Source organism: Saccopteryx leptura, chromosome X, assembly GCF_036850995.1.
Source record: "Saccopteryx leptura isolate mSacLep1 chromosome X, mSacLep1_pri_phased_curated, whole genome shotgun sequence".
Taxonomy (NCBI): Eukaryota; Metazoa; Chordata; class Mammalia; order Chiroptera; family Emballonuridae; genus Saccopteryx; species Saccopteryx leptura.
In genome coordinates, this window is record NC_089516.1 from 100,084,543 (window position 1) to 100,106,509 (window position 21,967).

Here is a 21,967-nt window from a genome sequence, read left to right on the forward strand (position 1 = left end):
CACCATTTTCTGGCTCCACAGTTTCATTACCATCTTCCTGAATCCATTGTGACCAGCATGACCTCGGCCCCTAGCCTTACAAGGAGTCCAAAGAAGTTTGTGCTAGCTAATGTGAGTCCAGTCATGAAAGTCCTGCTAATCTTTAATAAACAATACATACTTCTTTTGTCTCCTCAAGCTGCAGGCAGAATTCCTGTAATGTTTCTATGCAAGTTCAAACAAAAGCTATTAGACTGAAGGTCATGGGAACAAAGCAGGCTTGATCAAGATGGAGTAAGAAGAACTGAACATTTCATTCTGTTAATTATCGGCTTTTTGTTGTTTATTCCTCAGTCTTGAGGGAAATTGGTCAACTGGGTCCAGGTTCAATTAAGAGGGAGGAACAGCTTTTAAGATGGAGTCAGATTTCTCTGCTCACTGTTCCCTTCTTATCTGACTTTTACAATTTCACACACCCACCTCTTCCATGATGGTCCCTGAGACTTAGAGGGGGCATTCTAGGTGTTCAGTTGAGACAAAGAATAAAGAGTAACTTTGGTTATTATGCATCCCAGAAACCAAACCATGAGAAGTTGGCCATTGCACAAACACAAACACTTCCTTATTCAGCGTACAAGTAATCTAAAGCAATCACATTGTCTAAAGATTTCATGTGCCAAGGATTCTAAAGCAGTCTTTTGGAGTTAGAGCTTTAACAGTAGAACAAGCCAAATGGCTGACTACATGGGTTAAATGCCATAAAATTTAGTTCGCATCAGGTAATTAGATATACTTTCAGTGTGGCTTATGTAGCATTTGTCTCTGAGATTATTTATGTATAAGCTGTTGCATCAGTTTCTCTGAAATTTATATCATGTAAAGCAAAATAACACATAAAGACAATGGATAGCACTAGAATCTAATAGTCACAAAATATATTATAGTACCTACTGAAATATAGTTTTCTATCTATGTTATATCTATAGTATAATAACCCTCATTTTTAACAAAGATAACCAAATTAAGACTAATTTATCAGCAAAATAAACCATTTCAATAAAATTGGCCTGATTATTTGTATAAGTCCAGCAAAAATAGTAATTAACCATATAAGCACTTTTAAATCTGCTTTGCTGGACTTTTCCAAAAGATTCTTCATATTGAAGTTTAAATAGCTTCTCAAGGTAAAAAAAAGCCGAGCCACATACCTGCCATCACACTTTGTCTTTAATACCTATAAATTTGGGTGAAGCACTCTCTTTTTGTGGTCCCCAATGTATCCTGAGGTTTTTATTTATTTATTTGCATCTCTTAGAAAGCAACCTTTGATCCTCACCTGCAAACTCAGCTGTGACCCTTAGAAACAAGGTACCAGGCTCTTTTCAAAAATGGACTTTTGTTGGCTTCTGTAGTAAATCTTAACTCCTCAAAGCTTTCTGATCATAGTTGAGTCTATGCACGTCTGTCTCAAACATGGCATTCTGTTAGTGTAGGTAGCTAAGTATTAATAAGGGAAGGAAGCAGACGAAATCAGACATTGAGCATAATAAACTAGGGAAAGGGAATCAAATATTAAGCTTAATAAAACTGGGAAGTGTGTTTCAGTAAGAAGTTACAGCATTATTTGGTAATCTACTAGGAAGCTATAGTCTTTACAGTTTCAGACACCCCAAGGGATTTCAGCCTTGGCCTAACACCCCTTCCCCAGTGTAGAAAGGAAGGACCCATTATTCAGTCTCTCCAGGGTACCACCAGCTCATCCCCAAACTATGGGGGGAGGTGCTTCTGTTCTTCCACTTTTAGGCATACACAGTGGAAGACAAAATAGGTCTGTCAGTCTAACCTAAAAATAGGATCTGATGGCCCTGGCCGGTTGGCTCAGTGGTAGAGCGTCAGCCTGGCGTGCAGAAGTCCCGGGTTCGATTCCCGGCCAGGGCACACAGGAGAGGTACCCATCTGCTTCTCCACCCCTCCCCCTCTCCTTCCTCTCTGTCTCTCTCTTCCCCTCCCGCAGCGAGGCTCCATTGGAGCAAAGATGGCCCGGGTGCTGGGGATGGCTCCTTGGCCTCTGCCCCAGGCACTAGAGTGGCTCTGGTCGCAACAGAGCGACGCCCCAGAGGGGCAGAGCATCGCCCCCTGGTGGGAAGAGTGTCGCCCCCTGGTGGGCGTGCCGGGTGGATCCCGGTCGGGCACATGCGGGAGTCTGTCTGACTGTCTCTCCCCGTTTCCAGCTTCGGAAAAATACACACACACACACACACACACACACACACACACACACACACACACACAAAATAGGATCTGATAGGTTAGTGGAAGGAAACAATAGAAGCCCATGAAAGATTAAGAAGCTGATTGGTTGGTCTGAACAAACCAATTGGTTCTTCCTAGCCCAAGATAATAGAAACCTAAACTTAACAAAGAGATTCTCTGCTCTGCTCTGTTCTGCTATTGTTTGGAAACATGCTTGTCCCATTCATGCATGCTTTCTTCGAGCAACCAAGCTATGTAGACCAGCATACACTGTATCCCATACAGTGCTTGGAATGCACTGTTTTGCTATGGATTGTACCATAGCTGACAGTGTCTAGACTCTTGTCTTTGTATTGAACTTGGTGAAGACTATGCTGGACTATTTTCCACAGCAGGACTGACTGAAATGAGACATTGTTAATCTGTAGGCAAACTTCTGTTTCAACCCTGAATAAATCTTACCACAAAAGTTGCACTCCCTTCCCATACATTAGTCCTGTGTAATGCCTTCCCTTCAACTTTGTAAAAGAATATCATTTCCATTGGCAACAATTCCAGTCAGAATCTTGATGACAAACAAGTTTAACAGACACTTATTGAACTTATGCAAACAATAATGTTGCCATAAAAATAAAAGTATTACTAGATTCTGTAGAGATCAACTAGGGAGAAAAAATAAATGTTTCAGATCTTCTTACAGAGGTATAATTTACCAAATTTCTAAGTTATATCATAGATAAACAAGTTTCCTTTCATCTGGGGGAAAATGATTAGAAAATCAGCAATCTCAATAAATAAATAAAAAAGAAAATCAGCATCTCAAACAAAAAAAATTATAAAAATTGTAACCATTTCATCAGTTCATCAATCCTGTGTAATTATATTGCAGGAATCAAAGGAGCACAGAAACACCCAGTAAACTTGATGAAGGAGGTAGGATTTATTTAGCCAGCAGAGCAGCGTGACCTCCTAAAGAGACAAGTCAAACACGTGCTCCCGAAGTTAGATTTCTTACATCTTATATACCCTTTAAAGAACACAGGTTTACATGCAAGGGGCTCGTGGACCTTTGTCTAGAAGTCCACATCAATCACACGATTTCAGGATAGGATAAGGTTTAGGTGAGGTCAGAGAATAAGCTTTGGAAATCGCCCATTAAGGTCTTAAAAACCTTTAAAAAAAGGAGAGAGGAAGGGGTTATTCAGATAATGTCCTGTGGACTCTCTTCTCCCTGCACTCCTCCTTGCTTCTTTTCTTCCTCAGTGGAGGAAGGTGGGGTCCTGATTTCTCCTTCCTTTCTTTCAAACTTTCTCTCTTTTTTGTATTTTCATTTTGTATTTTTCTGAAGTGAGAAGGGGGGTGGGGGAGGCAGACAGACAGACTCCCGCATGTGCCCAACTGGGATCTACCTGGAGTGCCCACCAGGGTGTGATGCCCTACACCTCTGGGGCATTGCTCAGCTGCAATCAGAACCATTCTAGCACCTGAGGCAGAGGCCACCTGAGGATGGAGCCATCCCCAGTGCCCGGGCCAACTTTGCTCCAATGGAGCCTTGGCTGCGGGAGGGGAAGAGAGAGACAGAGAGGAAGGAGAGGGGGAGGGGTGGAGAAGCAGATGGTCGCATCTCCTGTGTGCCCTGGCTGGGAGTCAAACCCAGAATTTCCACACGCCGGGCCGATGCTCTATCGCTCAGCCAACCGGCCAGGGCCTCAAACTTTCTAGTATGAAAACCTCTCATTAGCAAAATAATAGCCCTTCCCAAGCAGGAAGGCAATCTGTAACTTCACTGATCATTTGTAGTTGGTGTTACCTAGCCCTCATTGTAAATCACACACAAGTATAAAAACCGTATTTTACAAACTTATTTGGCCAACATTCTACCCCTTTTGCTTGCTTCGCTATCTACACCACAGGCATTCCAATGCAGTTAATGAAGTACATTATACAAACAAATTACAGTAACAATACAAGTCATACAATTTCAACAATTGCAAAGGTGCCCTTTATAAAATCTCTCTGAACACTTTTCCTAAAACATAAAATGTCAGAGCTTCTTGGTTCAGGGGGGCTTCCTTCCTTAATTAAACTTGATCTGCTTAATTCAGTTTTTCTATTAGTTCTTTTAACTTTGCCTGATAATTGACGGTGTTAGGGTCAGTGTTAATTACAAGAAGTTTGCAAAGCTGTTTGTCAAGGCTCATCTGCTTTGCTCAGTGAAATGGGTGACCCAATCACTAGACATTGTAAAAGGTATACCTCAAGTGGGAAACTCATTTTCTAGGCAGGGGAAAGCTTCAACTCATTTAGAAAACATACACACAAAAACAAGAACACATTGATAGCTCAAATTAAGTGGCAATTGAATAAATTACAGCTTAATTGTACTATGCTGGATGAAGGCATGCAAAAACTGAGAAAAAGAAATGTCAGGTAGCTGGGAAACAGCAAGCAGCTGTCTCGAGTTTCCCGTACCTCCAAATATTCATTTAATTACAGTTATTGTTTACACATCTCACTTTTCTGATTCAGGAACAAACTGTTGCCACATTATAAGAACATCAGGATGGCAAAAGTCTGGCAATGAGGGGACATTTTTGCAAAATCAGAAGAGATTTCATCCACATGTTGCACGTTTTGATACTCAGGTTCAGTTGTTTTAGTGTGTCATTCAATTTTTTTTATAAATAAATTTTTATTTTAATGGGGTGACATCAATAAATCAGGGTACATATATTCAAAGAAAACATTTCCAGGTTATCTTGTCATTTAGTTCTGTTGCATACCCATCACCCAAAGAGAGGTCGTCCTCCGTCACCCTCTATCCAGTTTTCTTTGTACCCCTCCCCCTCCCCTTCCCCCTCTCCCCCCTTCCCTCCCCCCCCCCCCCCCGTAACCACCACACTCCTGTCCATGTCTCTTAGTCTCGCTTTTATGTCCCACCAATGTATGGACTCCTGCAGTTCTTGTTTTTTTCTGATTCGCTTATTTCACTCCGCATAATGTTATCAAGGTTCCACCATTCTGCTGTAAGTGATCCGATGTCATCATTTCTTCTAGCTGAATAGTATACCATGGTGTATATGTGTCCCATCTTCTTTATCCAGTCTTCTATTTTTTTTTACAGTGATTAAAAGCCTTTAAGCAAACTCTTGGCCAATACAGCAAGAATCCATAAAAAAATAGTGTCCTTAACATGTTCACCAAGTCCAAATTGGCCCCATCACCATGCCAAATCCCTGAAAAATGCAACCCAGCCACAGTTCAGTCTGTTAGGGGCTGTCACAGAGAGCAGGAGTCCAGGAAAAGTCCACACAGGAAAAGTCCGCATGGCACTGGAATTGTTGTCACCATTCTATACTTTGCAGCTCATGTCCAAGTCCCAATGACCGCTGCTTCTAGCTGGTAATGATTCAGGTAGACTGGAAAAGCCACTTGCAGCATGCGTGGATATGGAGCTTCTGTTCTCCTCTGCCTGGAGAGATGAGACCAGGTTGCTTTTCTCTGGAGCTCTGCGACTGTGGCATGGTAAAGAGAACCTTGGGATACACTAAGCTGGGTGGCAAAGGTAAATTCATAATACAAGTTGGCAAAAGGGAGAAAGAGGGCTCTAAATTAGGGGAGGTCCCAGCCTGAAATATGAGTGGGACATTGAGGTAGGAGGGATAAAGGAAATACTATATATTAAGCAAAGCAGCAGAAAATAGGACTATCAACAGAGATCTTTGAGGGAAGAATAAAAAACCTGACTATTCAGGCAAAACATAGTTAAGTGGCCCTTGTGCAATGAGATCAGTTTACCTGCTTCTTGGAAGAAATACCCTAGGCTCGTGCACAGTGTCATAGATGGGGCCAACGGCCCTGGGCACCTTCAGCCGTCAGTGGCAAACCCCAGCTTTCTGGGCAAGGTTAGGTCATAGGTGGCTGGAGCAAGGCTGGAAGGTGATATTCAATTTTGATGACAGATATCTTATGGCAGGATATCTCAGGTTTCCAGATTTCACATATATCTTTGCAATATTTATTATAAAAATATTTGTATAAATACAATATAGAGAAGACTCAATGTAATTTTTTTAATTTGACAATGCTTCCCATGTAATTTCATCACACCAAAATAAGCCTAATTAGTTTACTATTTCCCTTTTGTAAGGAGAGAAAACAAATCTTTTGAGGTGTTTACGGGGGGGGGATTGAAATAACTCAGTTATTCACAGGTCAAGACTCTATAATTTAAAATTAAAGAAGTTTATGAAACTATATCAAAAGGTTTGGACGTTTGAGGGAATTATATTTTCTTAAATAATCAAGTATCTGATTAAGACAATATTACAGTATTAGTAGGAGACCAATATTCCTTTTTAGCAGAGAGAGAAAACCTAACTTTAATTTTGCATCAGCTTACTTTGGATATTTAAATTCACTTACTTAATTAAATTTATTTTTATCTTAGTAAGTTTGACCTAACATAAAATTATTATTTGGTAATACCTTAGATATTCAATAAATATCCATCATTTAATTTAGCTAAGACTTTAAATTTCCAAGTTTACCAAAAAGATTTAGAAAACCATTTTAAATCTAAAAAGAACTTTATATCCTACTTACATTTAGCTTATTTTATTTTTTTGCCCATTAATTTTGCAACAACAAAAAAATGACCTTTTTAACAAAAGCAAACTCAAATACAGCTTTAATATAAATTTTTTTCCAGCTCATGAGATTATGAAAAGCATTTGAGTTAATTATTGTATTCCTTTATTTTATTTATTTATTTATCTATTTTTCTATTTTTGTGACAGAGAGAGAGACAGAGAGAGGTACAGATAGGGACAGAGACACAGAAAGGGAGAGAGATGAGAAGCATCAATTCTTCGTTGCAGCACCTTAGTTGTTCATTGATTGCTTTGTCATTTGTGCCTTGAATGGAAGGCTCCAGCAGACCAAGTGTCCCCTTGCTCAAGCCAGCACCCTTGGCTTCAAGCTGGTGAGCCTTGCTCAAGCCAGATGAGCCTGTGCTCAAGTCGGCGACCTTGGGGTTTTGAATCTGGGTCCTCTGCATGCCAGTCCAACGCTCTACCCACTGTGGGACCATCTGGTCAGGTTTGCAATGGTCTTTTTTTTTTTTTTTTTTGTATTTTTCTGAAGCTGGAAACGGGGAGAGACAATCAGACAGACTCCCTCATGCGCCCGACCGGGATCCACCCCGCACGCCCACCAGGGGCTATGCTCTGCCCCTCTGGGGCATCGCTCTGCCGCGACCAGAGCCACTCTAGCGCCTGGGGCAGAGGCCAAGGAGCCATCCCCAGCGCCCGGGCCATCTTTGCTCCAATGGAGCCTTGGCTGCGGGAGAGGAAGAGAGAGACAGAGAGGAAAGAGGGGGGGGTGGAGAAGCAAATGGGCGCTTCTCCTATGTGTCCTGGCCAGGAATCGAACCCGGGTCCCCCGCACGCCAGGCCGACGCTCTACCGCTGAGCCAACTGGCCAGGGCCTGCAATGGTCTTTTAAGGACTAAAACAGAAAGTAACAAGTTTGCAAGGAAACATTTTTCACTGTCCTCCTTCATATGTATTATGTAATAATATGAGAAAATAAGTTATAGTATCTGAAAGGCTGATATCAGTTCTTCACCTAAAAAAGACTATTATTCAGTTCAAGACATTAAAAATGAAGATGAAACATGCTCTAAAACATTATAGTTACAAGAGTTCTTATATTTACTCAAAAGAAGAATCTAATGAGAACTTTATGTAGGTCTACCTAACAACTAGAGAATCTTCATGTAATTCCATCTTTTCTAGAATGAGATTCCAAACTGTGCTTTTTAAGAGCGGGGTTGGAGAGCTGGGTTTTGCTACTTAAGTTCTAATCACATTATAAGAAGATAAAATACCTTTTCTTATTTGCCACCAATTCCAATGGGAACTGCACAAAGTAGGACACTCAGAAAAATTGTGAAACAGTACAGAAAGACTGGAATACCTACCCTCCCGCCACCTGTCTCCCTTGCATGAATACTAAAGCAAAAAAGGAAGCCCACTCTCAAAGTTTATGACCTTTACTCTAGGTCACCTTGAGTGCAGTCTACATATTTACATTGGCCATAAAATAGTACCCTATATGCGAAGCAATACTTGTTTTAAAACTGGAGTTTAAGCCTACAGGGTTAATTTGGGGGCAATTTAATAATATTGCTCCTTTTAGAGCACTAACACACACAAAATCAATCCAATAAAATTATGTGTATTGATTCAATATTAAGTACTAATTATATGACCTTCACAGCAGCTCTTCACATCACGCAATCACCAGCATTAGCAACTGATTTGAACACTAAACACTGGGCACAGTCTAATAATTACAAGTTGCACACTGATATTATATGGAAACCAGGTGCAGGGTTCATTGCTGCTGCACAAAAGTGGAAACCTGCAGATCTGACAAGGAAACGAACCGTATGTTTTAGACAATTTTAGGAGCCAGGCAATACTGTTGAAGTAAAATAATCAACACAGTAAGAAATGGGGGAAAACAGCATTCTATAACCAAAATAAACGTCTGATATTTCCTTTCCTTTTAAGAATAAAATAGTTAAGGTCATTTTTAGCCTTGGGATGTATATATATTTGCCTATTATGAGCTTGCTAATAACTATACAATATCTGATGTCCTATGCTAGGATTATAGTTTTAGGGAAGCCATAGTTATAAGGAACATTTACTGTAAATACCTAGAACTTTCTTTTCTGGCAAGACTATAGGATTCACTTGTCTTAAATAGTGAACAAAGGAAGATGGCTTCATTTTTCTTTTGAGGTAAACAGTATAGCTTGAAGATCAAGTGGATGTGAAAATGTTTTTAGTTTGGATCATTCTGTTGCATGTATAGGTTGGTGTGTCTGGAATGACACTGCCATACTGGACTGGGTGCACTTTCTAGTTCTACCATTGTCCAAGTGGAGTGCTATTGCTTCTAATATGAAAGTGTGGAAATCGACACATGGAGTCCATTTCTCCTCTGACTGGCATTCGACCTATAGTTTACATGTGTAGGAGAGCCTGCGGTACTCGAACGTACGTTTGTACCACTAGCACCATGGAGAGCTATAGCTTCTTGAAAATGCTGCAAATCAGTCTCTACAGATGAGCTAGTTTCCACTGAAGCAGCTCGGTTAGGGGATACTACAGTCAGTCTTAAGCTGATCAAATATTCTCTTCCAATAGTTCTGCTCTTTTTTAACCCAAGCCAACTTATCTTTATTGTGTCGCCAATAGCCATCTGACTTCTAATATCAGAACTTCGCTGATGGGAGTCCATTCTTTCTTTGTAGACAATGATGACGCGATGACTGTATTTCGAAAGGGGACCCAGGACTGCTGATCCACTCAGTCTTTGTAGAGCTGGGACACGGAGGTGGCGTAGATCTGAAAGAGTGCCACAGCTTCCGCCGCTTGTGCTCAGGCTGCTCCGCGGCCACGGCCTCCTCCTGCAGCTCCGGGGTAAGCTGCTCATCCTGCTCGTCCTCAGCCAGGCACTGCCGCTAGTACTTGGAGAACCAGTTCTCGGGCTCGTGATTCTAGATCTCTGCCTTGTGCTCTTCTTCTCCTCCATCCTCCGCGGCCTTTCACAGCCTCGCAGCTGCTGCCGCGGTGTCTTCCTTAGACTAGGTTCCTGGCAGTGGGGCCCAGCAGCCGGCCGTGGCTCCTCAGGGTGTCCCAGGCCTCCTGCTCCCCGATGGCCTTCAAGCCCCCCCCCAGGGGCCTCCTTACCCTTGGACTCTGCCTAAGCTTGCAGCGGGCCACCCTGGGCTTCTGAGGTGGGAGCCTGGCTTATCCGGCTACCGCCAGGGGGGACGGGTGCCTAGAGAGGCCACCTCTGACAACCAAGCCATTCCCGCAGCCCCGTTTCTGTATTTATGAGATTTTTAGAATACCCTACCCTTACAACTGCTTGTCTTTAAATTAATTTTTAACAATAAACACACACACACACACACACACACACACACACACACACACACACACATACAAAAACAGGGGTCCCAGGAAAATTGTGTTCATTGATGTGAATCAGGTCAAGTGGTTCCTGCAAATCTTTGATAGACAATACATACTTCCTTTATCTCCTCAAGTCACAGCAGAATTCCTGTAATGATTAACATGTTGATGTGCAAGACAGCAAAAGCTATTAGCCTGAAGGTTATAGAAACAAAGCAGGTTTGAACAAGAGAAAGTAAGAGAGACTCAGCATTTCACTCTTACAACATTTATAACTCAAGGATGAACCAATGCACCCGTGAGGGCTAATATTCAAGCCCCTTGACTCACTTGCACAGATTCTGTCAACCTCTGGGCAAAAGAAAACAGAGTTTCAATTACAGAACTATGAGAAGATAAGGCAATTAGACTTATTCAAAGAATGAACTGTAGGAATATTTATTTATACCCATTTAGGCCTCTTCCAAAGCATTAAGCCAAAGCTGGTATATCATCCAACATGGATATTAGTCAAAAATAATAATTTTTTATTTTAATTTATTGTGTTTACATAGATTCTAGTGTCTCCCCGAATGCATCCCCCTTCCCGGTGTTCCCCTCAATATCCCCCTTGCTCCCCTCCCAGAAACATCCCTCCCCCCTTCCCTCCAGGATTTTCTTTTCTGCTCTCTATAATGCTGTGTTATGTATATATAATTTCACTAATCTCTTTCCCTTCTCTGATCTCATCCTATCATCCCCTTTCCCTCTACGTCTGATAAGGGGTTAATAAACAAATTTTATAAAGAACTTCTAAAACTCAACACCAGAAAGATAAACAATCCAATCAAAAAATGGGCAAAAGAAATGAACAGACACTTCTCCAAAGAGGACATACAGGTGGCCAATAGGCAGATGAAAAAATGTTCAACATCACTAATCATTAGAGAAATGCAAATTAAAACCACAATGAGTCCTAGCCGGTTGGCTCAGTGGTAGAGTGTCAGCCTGGCGTGCAGGAGTCCCGGGTTCGATTCCCGGCCAGGGCACATAGAAGTGCCCATCTGCTTCTCCACCCCTCCCCCTCTCCCTCCTCTCTGTCTCTCTCTTCCCCTCCCGCAGCCAAGGCTCCATTGGAGCAAAGTTGGCCTGGGCACTGAGGATGGCTCCATGGCCTCTGCCTCAGGCACTAGAGTGGCTCTGGTTGCAACAGAGCAATGCCCCAGATGGGCAGAGCATCACCCCCTGGTGGGCATGCCAGGTGGATCCCAGTTGGGCGCATGCGGGAGTCTGTCTGATTGCCTCCCCGTTTCCAACTTCAGAAAAAAAAGAAAAAAAAACCCACAGTGAGATATCACCTCACACTAGTGAGAATGGCACTCGTTAACAAAACAACACATAAGAAGTGCTGACAAGGATGTGGAGAAAAAGGAACACCCTCTGCATTGCTGGTGGGAATGCAGACTAGTGCAGCCACTGTGGAAAACAGTATGGAGATTCCTCAAAAAATTAAAAATGGAACTGCCTTTTGACCCAGCCATCTCACTATTAAGAATATATCCCAAGAACACCACATTCCTGATTCAAAAGAAGAAATGCACCCTCATGTTTATGGCAGCATTGTTTGCAATAGCCAAGATCTGGAAAGAGCCCAAGTGTCTGTCAGTGAGCGAGTGGATTAAAAAGCAGTAATACATATACACAATGGAATACTATGTGGCCATGAAAAAGAAGGAAATCTTACCTTTTGCGACAACATGGATGGACCTGGAAACTATTATGTTAAGTGAAATAAGCCAGGCAGAGAAAGAAAAATATTATATGACCTCACTCATTTGAGGAATCCAATGAACAATGTGAACTGAGGAACGGAATAGAGACAGAGGCGGGATCAAAGGGACCAGAGGGAATAATAATATATATTTAACAGTTACAAGAAGTTCTACACAGTAGGTGCTTTACACAAATTCCTATCCAAAGGCAGATAAAGCAAAGTATCAGCCACAAAACTGGATTGGAGGACAAAGCTGAGATGTGAGACCTCAACTGATTTCTATTAAAAGTCAGGTAAGCCTTTCTTTCCTGGGTTAGGGAGAAATGGAGGGTAGAGGAGAGAAACCATAGGTGTCCCTTTAATGTACATTCTCTTGAGGAGCCCTGAGGAGCCACTGTGCCACCTCACCCGCAGGTGTTGTAAAGTACCAAAAGCTACAAAATCGATATTAATATTTTAAGAGGCTTAAAGAACATTTTATTAATTTGGGTTAAGGTGTGCAGAGAAATTTTGTGAATAATCTCTGTACTATGTGATTGGCATAAAACCAGGATGGCCCTTGGCATTGTATTGTAAATGCAAAGGGAAGGAAAACATGGATTCCCTGACATTCCACCACACCTGTGGGGAAAGGGGTGAATGGCTAGCCAGGTGCAGGAAGAGAAAAGCCAAAATAAACCTTTTCTTTTAGTAATGAGCCATTTGCGGACATTTGTCCCCACGGAAACTACCTCTCCCATATGAATGCATATAGTTAATGTGTGTGACTCTGCACAAAGAGATGGCGGATAAACATTAGAAAATATAGGAATGTCTCTTAATATGTAAAGGGACATCTTCCTACCATTGTGTTGACTTGTAAATTTTGTTTTCTCAAAAATGATGTATGGCTTGCAAATTGAACATGGTCCTATCATGTTAAAGGGTATATGACTATAACCAATAGTGGTAAAGGGCACCTAATTGCAATTTTTACTTCTATACTTCCTGCTTGCAAAACTATAAAAACTAAGTAGAACAAAGGGCCGGCGCACTCTCCCTCAGATTTCTGTCGGAGTTGCCACTGCTTGGCCAAGCTAGACAATAAAGCTTTGGTGTGTAATCGACGGATTTTGTTCATGTCTTCAATGTTTCGAGTCCCTCTGGATTAGGCTTAACACTCTCAAGGAAATATAAGGTTAAGGGAGGGGAGATTCCTCTAATGTGTCATTTATTCATTCATTTAATTCACACTTCTGAATATTCTAATAAAATGCACCCAATTCCATTTTATGTGCTTCATTTCTCATCATTTGAACAGTTCTTGAAAATCTATCTCCACCAGACAAGTCTTGAAAAAGTGGCTGTAATTCGTCATTCAGGCTCCTTTGCTCAACCCTCTGGCAAATGCACTTACCTTTTTATTTGCACTCAGTGAAAATATGCAGTTTATTAAATTAATGTAACTCATTAATTTTTCAAATTCTGAATTCCTTTACTGTAATTCTGCCATGAAATTGTTTATACCACTAGAAATCCCATGAAGCCAGGAGATCATGCTTATGCTTACTCATTTGCTACAGTTCAGTGTACCAGTAGGTATTGAACAACTGCTGTGATCCCAAGGATGATGAGGATGCAGATGGCCATAAAGATGTCTCTGCTATTTTCATGTAAGTACTTGGATGATAAACCAGTTTTCCCACTTCAATTCTTGTTTTCTGATAATACCTGATCCGCAAGTTTTCCCCAGCACATTGGTTCTCAGCCAAATACTTTCAACAACATACGAACATTAAGAAAATTAGATGCCTCTCATAAAATATGTGACTTGACTTTTTCAATTTAAATTCTGCAGAGTAATTCTTAATATATTTGTATTATTGGATACTGTTTCAAGACCATCATAACTCTGGTATGGTCAATTTTGTCTTTTAATGCTTCTAGTTTTCTGTTCCTGCCCTCCTTACCCTCTTTCTCAATGCCTGCAGCTCTCATAGCACCTCCAGGGGCACTTTCCAGAGCTGCCCTAGGCCATCCTTCTTAGGCATGCTCTCTGTGCCTGCATTCCAGAACTTTTCCTTTCCACTCTTTTGTCTTCAAAACATCCTGTTGCATCTTAACATGTGCCTTGCAGAGGTAACTCTTCCTCCGGAGAAGTAACAGCTATTGCGAGAACGTCATAAATTAAGACAGCTTACTAGGGGAACATCTGGGAGCAAGGAAGCATTTACCGTAGTTTTCACTCCATAAGATGCACCTGACCATAAGACACACCTAGGGTTTTAAGGAGGAAAATAAGAAAAAATATTCTGAACCAAATGGGGTGTTAAATTATTTAATAAAATATAGTATTTTTTGCTTCATAAGACATACAGGCATTTTTCTTTCCACTTTTGGGGGAAAAGGTGCATCTTATGGAGCGAAAAATACTGTAATCAGCCTTCAGATCACACCGTGTAGGTGACTTCCTCTATATAAGGCCAAGGTTATATGTTAATATTTGCATCACGTTGTATAAGTACATAATTATATTTTTAGGGATGAGCTATATATTCACGTATATGGATATGAATGCAACTTTCATATGTGTAAACCCCTCATTAAGACACCAATAAAATATCTTCCTAGGTCACCTGGTACCCCTAGTTTCTGTCAGTAAGGAAAGTGTATCCATGCTGATCTCATAAAATTAATTACTTCTTTCTTTTTAAAAATAGGCCCTGGCCGGTTGGCTCAGTGGTAGAGTGTTGGCCTGGCGTGCGGGAGTCCCGGGTTTGATTCCCAGCCAGGGCACACAAGAGAGGCGCCCATCTGCTTCTCCATCCCTCCCCCTCTCCTTCCTCTCTGTCTCTCTCTTCTGCTCCCACAGCCGAGGCTCCATTGGAGCAAAGTTTTCCCGGGCGCTGAGGATGGCTCTGTGGCCTCTGCCTCAGGCACTAGAATGGCTCTGGTTGCAACAGAGCTATGCCCCAGATGGGTGGAGCATCGCCCCCTGGTGGGCATGCTGGGTGATCCGGTCTGGCGCATGTGGGAGTCTGTCTGACTGCCTCCCCGTTTCTGGCGTCGGAAAAATATACACACAAAAAAATCTATGCTAGATATAAACTTAATTAGATGGTAATCTGCCTCTCTGAGTGTGGATGCTAAAAATTGGCCAGCCTAGAATGCACCTACTATCATCTACCACTTAGCAACTAGAAACCTCACATTCAAGCCTCCCTTGAACTCAAAACTGACTTGGCTTAGAGTAGACCTCTCTGAGTGACTCTTCTTAACACAAAATACTTTCTTCACTCTTGATTAGGTTCTAAAAACTCCAGACCAGCTTGTGAGCTCAAGGTATGATGCCAGGTACCCCTAAGCTTCACCTACAATCCTGTGATATTTTATCATTTGCTACTACTTCATTTAAATTTTGTTTATGTCTATAACTTAAGTGAGTAGGAAAACTTGTAATAAGCAAAAAAGATTTCTGGGTAGCTCCAATGGAAATTTTGTTCTGTTTAGATCAGTGTTTCCCAACCTTTTTTGTGCCATGCCCCACCTTAACCTTTCTAAAATTTTTATGTCCCCCCCTATGTAACATACATAATTTTTAACATTAAAAAATTGATTTGTTCACTTAATAAACATAAATGATAGGTTCTAGGAAGAAATCACTATGAAATTGTTAACAAAACACAGTAAGTAAAATTTCAAAACATATAATGAAAAACAGAAATTTAAATTCCAAATAATTTTAATACAGATTTTTCTATATTAATTTATTATTTTAATTTAGTGTGATCCTTGCGCTTGATGCTTGCTGCACAGAGATTTTATATTAGGTTCCAATTTGGTTAGCTTTAGTCTCAAGTCTCCACGTTGTGTTATATCCAGCTGATTTCTTTTTTTTAACCAGTAAATCATTTACAGCACTAAATCCACATTCAGCTAAAAATGAAGATGGAAACGGTAGCAATAGTTTTCTTGCACATTTGGTTGAATTTGGGTATTTGATTTCTGTTTCCTCATAAAGCCATGCCATCACTCCTTTGATATTAAATAAAGCTTTAACTGACTCATCATTTTGCAATTCTACGAGTTCTTCTTGATACTGCATATTTGATGTATCAGACAAATCCACTAACATTGGCTGCATCATCCATGTTGGGAAATCAATTTGTTTTCTTTTTTTTAAAATTTTTTATTTATTCATTTTAGAGAGGAGAGGGAAAGACAGAGAGAGAGAGAGAGAGAGGAGAGACAGAGAGAGAGAGAGAAGGGGCGAGGAGCTGGAAGCATCAACTCCCATATGTGCCTTGACCAGGCAAGCCCAGGGTTTTGAACCAGCGACCTCAGCATTTCCAGGTCGACGCATTATCCACTGTGCCACCACAGGTCAGGCAAATCAATTTGTTTTAAATCAGAAAATCTTTCTTTTAAATCAGCCAATAGAATATTCAAATGATTGACAATAACAAGTAAAGCAGTATCAGTTACTTCACATTTTTGGAGCCAATGAAACTGTTTCAAGTTTTTGTTGTTAATATGTTTCTGACATAACTCAATATTGGTAATGAAACCAAAAATCTTTGCTTTTGCATCGACAAGAGTTTTATTTGTTCCTTGAAGTTGCTTATTTAATATATTTAGTTTTTCAAAGATATCGGCTAAATAACTCACAAATGCTTTACCATCTATTGTTAACAGATACTTCATTTCAGGTTTGTCGCTTAAAAAATCACTAAGAGTATCAAACAGTTCCATAAATCTTTTCAAACAGTTTCCTTTAGATAGCCATCTTACTTCAGTATGAAGTAAAAGTCTCACATGGTCTTCATTTTGTTCTTCACAAAATAGCTTGAAAAAATGCTCACATTTGGCACTAGCTTTAATAGCATTAACACACTTTATTACTGTATGTAATACTTCATTCAGAAGAGGTGAGATGTTTTTAGCTACCAAGTTTTCCCTTTGAATAACACAATGCACAAGAATCATTTCTGGATTCATATCTTTCATCAATTTTAAGCAGCCATTTTTCTTGCCCATCATATTGGGAGCACCATCTGCAGCACAAGATGTTATATTTTTCATTGGTATATCATTGACATCTAAGTAGTTTTTTAGCTTATTATATATATCTTTGGAGGTAGTGGTGCTTTCTAATCTTTTACAGAATAACATTTCTTCAGCAAAATGTCCTTTATCAATATATCTTACATAAGTTATCAAAACTGCCTCACTGTCTCTCAAAGTTGATTCATCCATTTGCAAGGAGAATTTTCTTGTTTTCAGCTTTTCAATAAGTTGTTTTTCATTATCCTCACTCATTTCGTCTATTCTTCTGCTAACAGTATTGTCACTGAGTGGCATAGCTTTTACATCTTTGTCATCTTTCTCAAGAACCATTTTAAGAAATGCTGATATTGACGGTTTTATTAAATTCTCTCCTATAGTGTGATTTTCTCCAGTTTTAGCGATGAATAAAGAAATTTGATAACTAGCCTCAAGAACACGATTATTAGTTGAAGTATGAGCAGTAAATAGAGAATTTAATGTTGTTCTTTTTTCAAAAATTTTCTTTAAAGTTTTAAAGTAACTCAAATCTGAATTAATATGAGCACTGTGTTTTGCCTTCAAATGTGCCTCAAGACGACCTCGTTTCATTGATTCGTTGGTCAAGCATTGCTGGCATAAAAGACAAAAAGGAATCCGCTCATCGTGAACAGCGGGTATGAACCCAAATTTTAAATATTCCTCCGAATATTGACGAGTTTTTTTCTTGCTGGCACCACTCATTTTACTATGGGCTATAAGAAATAAAAATAAGATCAATTAAAAACTAATATTAAAATATGTGTTAAAATATATTCAATGTGACATAGAGTAAACGTATATTAAAAATTTATATTTATTTAAATGTATATAACACATTTACTACACTACCACCGCAAATCAAAAGGTATCTATATTTTTTCCACTTGACAAAATTTTCTGGAAAGTTATGCTTCTAAAATTAAAATTGTCGTGCATGCATTATTATAGCCCCAATAATATTTATAAAATATTAGTGCTTTCTAGCCCCAATGCAAGAAGTACTTAATAAAGAGTTTAATATTGATAAAAATAAAATCAAATACTTACCAATTATATCTATACAATATATATATGTATATTTATTAAATCAACAAGTTTTTACAACAATTTTGACTGACACTTATTTCAAATTAACACCAACTGAATGATGTGAAACACTACAGAAGTTGCGATGGGCCAATTAGGTGAGAATAACTGCATTGTTTAGCGAGTTTTTAAAACGTCCGGGGTTCCCTGCGGCAGACGGCACGCTCCGCGGTGAACCCAGGATGAAGTTTACTTGATGACGCCAATCACCCAGTTGATATTTTGGTCTCGTCAAACGAAATTATAGTTAATAATTATTTACCGCAATTATTTAAGAATTGCATTTTTTGTTAAATTTGGCACTGATATCTAGCATTGCATTTAAATGGCCTGGGGCAAAAGAGTTAAAGTTGTGTCGAGTCCATTTTCAAATTGCCCCCCTTAACTATCGAATTGCCCCCATGTGGGGCGTGGGCCCCACGTTGGGAAACACCAGTTTAGATTATTCTGGCTTATTTGATTTCAGTCTTTTCTTTGAGCTATTTTAAAACTCTGCACGCTATAGATAACTGGTGAAAATGAAAATAATTCTTGTCCATACACATGCAAATAAATTATCTGGTGGAATGTCAGTTGACTTCCTTCATCCTCTCAACATTGAAAAAGCCAGTTTTCCATTTATTTTTAAAGTCATTTCACATTTCAACATTTCTTTATTCTATATTAATGTGTGCATCTTTGACTACTTCTTTGAATTGGCTGTAACATCTTACCAGTCCTCTCATTAATAATGAGTTAAATAAAATCTTTAACATATTTCCATTTTATATTTTTATGAGGGTCATGACTAATAAGTGTGCAACCTCATGGCAGGCAGAGGCTCTGCAGGAGCTGGAGTGGTAAGTGGCTTCTACCAGTATTTTCTAACTCTTGGTCTGCAATCTGTTCTGCCAGAAATTTTATGCTGGTCCATAAAAGAGTTAACCACCCTGATGTTGTATGAAGATTACTGGATCAATGATCTTAGTGAAATTGGCTTATGCTCAGGATTATTTATGTCTTAGTGGTCCCTGAGATAAATCTCTTATTTTCACCAGTCCCCAAGTTTAAAAAGGTTGAGAATGACTGTTCTAGACCTTGGAAAAGTTATTTACCACTCTGCATCAGGATTGACCTATGGACTAGCATAAGAGTGTTTTCCCTGTCTGCACTAAGGGCTTGTCACAACAATAAAATGAGTTTATTTATGAAAAAAAATTGTAAAATCTAGAAGTTGTTAAATAAAGAATCTTCACTTTCCCCCCCTTCTTCCAGAATAAATGTTGTCCACACTAAAAGACTCAGCATGATTTTCCTTGTACGACATGAAAGCCTCTTTGCCTACTTTAGCCATATTGTTGTCACCCTTCTTGAAATTCAGACTGTACTTTTATGAGTTTTATGAGCAATATCATACCAATCATTATGTATTTCAGTATTATGATTTCATGTGTGTTAATTTCAACTGGTCAGATAGATTGTAAGGTTTTTAGGTCCAGGGCACTGCCTCAAACTTGCTTTGCTTTCTCCATTCTGTCTAGCAGTGCTAGGTCCCTGATAGAATAGATTCTTGGGAGATGACGTCAGAGTAATGGCGCTGTAGGGAGTGATACCGGTAAATCTCCCCATAAACTCAATAAGATCTTCGACCAGAAACAGAAAAATCTATCCTTGGAGCCTCCAGATGTTCCGCAATACACCCGAAGGTATGGTCAAGCGAAAAATTGGCTAAATATATAATCAAACCTCGAAGGAAATAGGGAGTAAGAAATACTCTGCCTTCCTCACTAACCTAAATAGGGCTGCTTTCACTGGGAACTGAGAGTAAAGAAACTAAGGTGGGCAAAGGGGGTGAATAGATCCAGGCCGCGGCACAAACGGCCGAAGCAGGCTGTGGCACGGAGATCCAAGCCGAGGAAAAACTGTGCCTGTGGCAACCCAGCCAATACAAGCTAGCACTCGTGCCAAACCCACACAAAGAAAGACAAGTAGGGCAGCCATTCGCCCTGATCTCCTGGTCGGCGCGCGCAGATAGTGGGCGAGAAATTCCTCCTAGAGCCCCGTGAGTGGGTGCCCGTGTTACCCCACAGAGAGGCAGAGTCAGGGGCCTTTGTGTGGGCTGAAAGCAGAATCTCTGGGCCACCCTAGCGCCCTGAAAAAGCCACGCATGGAGAGGGAGCAAGAGCTAATTCCAATGCTTGAACTTTTCCGTGCGGACGGGGGTCTCATTCAGAGTAAGAGACAGCCTACTCCATATCCCAGTCTGCGCACAGATAGTGAGTGAGAGCACCCCGGGAGTGGGCGCCTGCCCGTGTTACCGGACAGAGTGTCAGAGTCAGAGGTCTTTGTGTGGGCAGAAGCCCCGCCTGATTATGCTAGCAGCTCTGACTGATTGAGCCTTACCCAGAGCCCTGTGCAGAGTGGGAATAGAGTGGGGATTTGCCAGCTCTTTGAGCCTCTTACTATCCAGGCAGAGGAAGCAGCAACCCCATAGCTGGATTATCAGGCTACTAATTCAGGAAGAAAAGACTGGGAGAGAGGCTCCAGGAACACAGACACTCTCACTGTCAGAGCCTACAAATGCTAATGAGCCTCAACTGCCAATGAGACTGAAGCCCAATATATGACATTGCCATAGAGACTTATCAACTGCAAACCTCTACCTGAGCATGCCACAGGGGCAGAACCTGAGGTACAGAGTCACTGACCAGGAACAGGGAGAGAAAAGAAAAAGCAAGAAGATAACCTCTCGAAATCAAGAATAATACAAAGACTTTATAACTTATCCCATTTTATTATATTTGTTCATTTGTTTCTCTTATCTTCATGTCTTGATTATTTTTTTCCTCTTCCAATTTGGTCATTTAATTCTCTGCCAGTCTTACTCTCTCCTCTCCTTGAATTACACTACCCATAAGTGTTACATCTCCCATTATCTTTTCTTTCTTCTTCCTTTCTCTCTATGAGGGTTGCCCTCCAAAACCCTTAACTCTCTCTCTTTCTCCTTTTTTTCTTTTTTTCTTCTTTAGTGGTTCCCTCTTTTTCTCTCTCTCTCTCTCTTTCTTTTCTCCCTCTGTATTAGTTTTTTCATTTCTCCTTTACGTCTCCTCTCATTCAATCCTCAATAACGAACAAATTATCCTATCTGGGACTCAAATTTATGTTTGGGACTTTTTTGGGGGGGTTTACTTCGCTTTTTTAACTCACTACCAGTGTGCCCAAACCTGGATCTCCATTTTATCTAGTTCTTGTTCCACTAAATACAATAGTAATTTTTAAAATTTTCCCCCCATTTGCCTGTTTCCCTCTTATTTCTCTCATCATATCTCTTAGTCAACCAACTCCTAAAAGCAAATCAGTTTATTCTTGACCAAATATTTTCCTTATTTGCATTTTGAGGGTCAATACCCCCTTCTTTTGCCCCTTTATTACTTCTCCCCAACTCAGGCCCTCCAATATAGGCATTGTTTGTTCTCTTTAGGACAATATAATTCACAGTTCACCACAAGATTTTCTCAAGAAAGAGGGGAGTGGAGAGGAGAGGAAAAAAGGAGGGGGGGAATAATTTTCTTTTTTTAATTTTTTAAAAAAATTCTTTTCTACTTTTTATTTTTATTTTTTTAACTTTTTATTCTTTATTAAATCTCATTAATACTATCAACAAAACCACCCTCAGATGCCATTAAGGAAGAGAAAATCGAATATCATGGGTACAAAAGAAAGAGATGTAACACAGATAGATGAGGAAAAATCTATGGAGAAAAAATTTAATATATTGGAAACCTTGGAGCTAAATGACAGAGAATTTAAAATATAAATCCTAAAAATACTCAGAGATATACAAGAAAACACAGAAAGG

The 21,967-nt window shown here is 40.1% G+C and overlaps 1 protein-coding gene and 1 pseudogene across 1 annotated transcript in view; both read right to left on the reverse strand.

The window, feature by feature from the left end:
* The window catches only part of ACSL4 (acyl-CoA synthetase long chain family member 4), a 237,783-nt gene that overhangs the window by 144,697 nt on the left and 71,119 nt on the right, over window positions 1–21,967 (reverse strand). The gene's annotated exons all lie outside the window — the stretch shown is intronic.
* Window positions 9,066–21,967, reverse strand: part of LOC136385989 (HUWE1-associated protein modifying stress responses 1 pseudogene) — a 42,397-nt pseudogene continuing 29,495 nt past the window's right edge.